The 4,763-nt window shown below is 44.0% G+C and overlaps 1 pseudogene; it reads right to left on the bottom strand.

Annotated features, from left to right (window-relative positions):
• Positions 1-416: 416 nt before the first annotated feature.
• On the bottom strand, positions 417-534 carry LOC124557221 (annotated as a pseudogene).
• Between the last annotated feature and the right edge of the window lie 4,229 nt (positions 535-4,763).

Genomic DNA, 4,763 nt, shown 5'->3' on the forward strand with positions numbered 1-4,763 from the left:
ATTTCCTTTATTGGTTGTTCACTGTACGGATGGAATAACTTCAGGGATATACTACAGCCCTGTCGCACTCCCTTCTCAACCACTGCTTCCCTTTCATGTCATTCGACTCCAATAACTACAGTCTGGTTTCTGTACACGTTATAAATGGCCATTCAGTTCCTATATTTTATCCCTACTACCTTCAAAATTTCAGAATAGTGTAATGCAGGCAACTTTGTTAAAAAGCACTCCGTCTTCGGGCCACAAATGGCCCATCCGACTGCCGTGTCATTCTCAGCTGAGGATGCTGATAGGGGGGATGTGGTCAGCACACCGCTCTCCCGGTCGGTATGATGGTTTTCTTTGACCTGAGGCCGCTACTATTCGGCCGAGTAGCTCCTCAATTGGGATCACGAGGCTGAGTGCACACCGAAAAATGGCAACAGCGCATGGCGGCCCGGATGTTCACCCATCCAAGTGCCGACCACGCCCGACAGCGCTTAACTTCGGTGATCTGACGGGAACCGGTATATCCACTGCGGCAAGGCCGTTGCCTAAATTTGTTGAAAGTCTTATGTAAATCTAAAAATGCTATAAATGTAGGTTTGCTTTTCTTCAACCTGTCTCCAATGATAAGACGTAGGGTCAGTATTGTCACGCGTATTCCTGTACTTCTCCGGGATCGAAACTGACCTTACCATAGTCCGGCTTCTGCCAGTTTCTCCGTGCTTCCGTCAATAATTCTTATCATTTTGCAATCATGATTCATTAACCTGACTGTTCGGTCAATAATTCTTATCAACATTTTGCAATCATGATTCATTAACCTGACTGTTCGGTAATATTCACACATCAACCATCTGAACCTGCTTTCTTCTTGAAGTCTCAGCGTATTTTGCCTGTCTTCTATATCTTGCACGTTATATGGAGTAGTTTCGTAATGGCTGGCTCTCCCAAGGATCTCAGAAATTCTGAGGGAATGGCGTCTGCTCCAGGGACTTGTTTCGACTGATATCTTTCAATGCTCTGTTAAATTATTCTCGCAGTATTATGTCTCCCATGCTACCTTCACCTACTTCCTCTTCTTTTTCTATAAGAGTGTCTTCTAGTTCATTTCCCTTGTAGAGTCCCTTTACAAATTCCTACCATCTTCCAGCTTAAACATCTTTGCTTGGTACTGGCTTCTGATTTGAGCTGTTGATATTCATACAGTTGCTTCATTTTTCTCCAAATGTATCATTATTTTTCCTACAGGCGGTACCTATCTTCCCCAGTTATTCATGCTTCTACAGGCTTACATCTGTTCCCTAGACATTCCTGCTTAGCCGTTTTGTACTTTCTGATAATGTGATTTTTTTAGTCGTCGCCATTCCCTTTGTTGTTGTTAAGTCTACAGATAAAGCGAATGGCATATGAATTTGCAGGGTTGTGACGTGATGATTTCTGTAAACAGATAGCACACATGGCAGTCACAGCGGCTGTCTGGCCCAGGTCCTGTCACAAAGAAAGGGAGCGAACGAAAATTAATTTGATAATTCCAACCACAGATTCAAGTTGTCTACAAAATTTCGAGCTTAGTGATGATAATCTCAGATCGGACGGATCATTAATTAAAAAGCATAAAACTTAATCGATAAATATATGCATTTATATTAGTTTTCCCCAGCCAACGAATACAACCGATGGATTGCCTACGTGGAGGATCATCGGATGGAAGGGGGGCAGTAATTTCCACATTCTCCATTTCTCTTACATAGAAAATGCTCAAGATTGCGATTTTTCCTGAGAAGTTCCTGGCCATAAGGTGAAGCCGTGCGGTGGCGGAGGTGTGTCAGTCCCATCCCTCGTTCTGAGAATTCTCGTCCTAACAGGCGTCGCAACTTGAGGGTCAAATAACGTGCCACCCAGTCAGCAGAAACGGTTCCAATGCCAACTCACGTTATGGAGGAGGAGGAGATTAGTGTTTAACGTCCCGTCGACAACGAGGTCATTAGAGACGGAGCGCAAGCTCGGGTGAGGGAAGGATGGGGAAGGAAATCGGCCGTGCCCTTTCAAAGGAACCATCCCGGCATTTGCCTGAAGCGATTTAGGGAAATCACGGAAAACCTAAATCAGGATGCCCGGAGACGGGATTGAACCGTCGTCCTCCCGAATGCGAGTCCAGTGTGCTAACCACTGCGCCACCTCGCCCGGTAACTCACGTTATGATGGCTACCTGGAGCTATTTGTTAATCGTGGACGCACACGACTGTGCGGTGTCTGACGCTACAATTGGCCAGAGAGGCTCTCTCCAACACCATTCGGTTGCTCATCATGGACGAGTAAACAACGCAAATAGTAGTAATGCGGAAGTCACCACAATTCTGGGTATGGAAGCGTTGTCTTCAATCGCCCTGGGAGAACCCTTGTGTTAAGATGATCAGATCTGACCAGCATCCTCCTCGGTAGGAAAAGTGAAGTTGTTACTGTGGTTGCTTTCGTGCGATGACGCCGTTTTTTACAACAGGAATCCGGCATCGGTGACTCCACTGGTCGCATTATGGTTAAGTCCTGCCGTTCGGCCACTGCCTCTATGCCAGTAATACGCAACTCGAGCTAGAAACTCTCAGTTTCTTTATTGGTTTCAATTAAACATTCCTCACTTTCCGTAAGGACTGGACCTAGAGTCTTTTAGATTTTCATTGTGTTTTCTTAATCTCATTCCTTGTCCTACAGCAACGCGGCATCTCACCAACCCATCCAGAAGTGTGGAAGCTTTTCATAAAACGCTGTGACGGGCTACCACGCATTCGTTTGTATCCCCACAATATATATATCGTCATTCAAAAGTCATGTCCCATAGGACAAATAGGGTGAACAACAACTACACTGACAAACTTTCAGGCCTGCCGTTGTGGCCGAGCGGTTCTAGGCGCTTCAGTCTGGAACCGCACGACCGCTACGGTCGCAGGTTCGAATCCTGCCTCGGGCATGGATGTGTGTGATGTCCTTAGGTTAGTTAGGTTTAAGTAGTTCTAAGTTCTAGGGGACTGATGACCTCAGATGTTAGGTCCCATAGTGCTCAGAGCCATTTGAACCATTTTGAACAAACTTTCAGACCTAGTACTACAGACTAAAACAAGAAAAGAATGTCAAGTAAACATGGGCCCTAAAATGCATGTCTCAAGAACACTTATTTATCTTCGCTACTGTGAAACACATCTCATTCTTCAGAGCCCACTTGGCCTTTTTTTTTCTAGTTTTTAGTGATACTACCACCTCTCAGAATATGGAAAACAAAGAGCCTGCAGTAGACAAGGTTTGTTTCATAGTATCCAAGATGAAGAGGTGCTCATAGCTTGTATGCATTTTCAAGCTCATGTTTACCAGACGTTTTTTTCTTGTTTTGATCCACACAACTACATCTGGAAATATCTCGGTGGAGTTCTGGGTCATCATATTTTTCTACTGGACAAGACTTTTGATCACCTTGTGTTCATTCAAATCCAGTCGTTTTTATTGGCTGTCATTGTTCTGTAGCTTTCCCTCTGTCCCTTTTTCTTTAAATTAATCATTTAGGTGATGAAACGTCTGCCAAGTGAAAAAGCCCCGCGGTCCAGGGACAGCAGATTAGAAGGTGAGAGCTACTACCTGTCTGACAGGGAAACGGTGATGGGCAGTGCTTTGTCCACTTTTATTCATATCACTCATCTTGAACAGACCAGTAGTTGCAGGGTGCTTCCGAAGTACTTTTGATCATCTAATAGGGAAGACTTTTTGTCTTCGCGCACATTGGTACCTTTTTCTTGGCGAAATGTTGTGTTCTATGTACATCTGTTTAGCGAAGATCACTGTGTCGAGAGAGTGTAGGGTGTAGTGTAGTGTCCGTATTCTCATGCAAAATTGTGTGTGAATGACGAGCGTTGAGTGTTCGGTCGTATTACTTAGACTATCCCTGTGAAACAACGTTAATGGGGCAGTTGAGATAGCCACCATCCGACCAATACAACGACATCAACAGTCTCATGGTCTCACTCCATGAGACTTTGTAGACGGGTCTGTGATGTTGCACGGAAAGGTGGTTCACAATTTTTAGATGAGGAAATGCATGCCATTGCGTCCTCTCCCCTCGCTGACAAAATTCTGATGATAAATATTTCTTGCGCTGCCGGAAGTCTGTTTGCCTACCTCATACTCCAATGACATTGCCCCATCTTGAGTTGGCTATTCTTAAACAAGTAATCTGGTTTTAAATCAGCTACATGCTGTCTTTCGAATGCGTAGGATTACGTAGTCGACAAAATTAGTGTAAACATTTGTGCTTACAATCCCAATCGGGCACTTAGTCTCTATTTCAAATATCTCCCCAGGAGTAACTCGTTATAATGCTATTGATTATTGATTCACTTTGCAGCATACTGCAGCGTGAGAATATTTGCAGTCATTTTCTTAACATACAATTTTTTGCGTTTGACTCTAATTGGTTGATGGTACAGTGGACGCGTATTATGGAGGGACAGAGTTCTAATCCCTTTACAGCTACGCTGGTTTAATTGTTCAGTGTTTTGTTTTCCCTAAATCACTGCAGCCTAACGCGATGACAGTTAAGATCTTGGCTGGTCCCAATCTTCCTCGTTGTACAACTCAGCCACTGCTTCGACTGCAATGCCATTAATTTCAAAGGGATGTAGACTCTACCAAAGCACTATATATCTTGAAAGTGTGACAGATTCAAACATGCTCTTTAGGTCATCTTTAGATCGTTCCATTTGAAAATTATATGATTGGAGATCCCAGTCACTTCG

The sequence above is a fragment of the Schistocerca americana genome, chromosome X (assembly GCF_021461395.2).
Source record: "Schistocerca americana isolate TAMUIC-IGC-003095 chromosome X, iqSchAmer2.1, whole genome shotgun sequence".
NCBI lineage: Eukaryota > Metazoa > Arthropoda > Insecta > Orthoptera > Acrididae > Schistocerca > Schistocerca americana.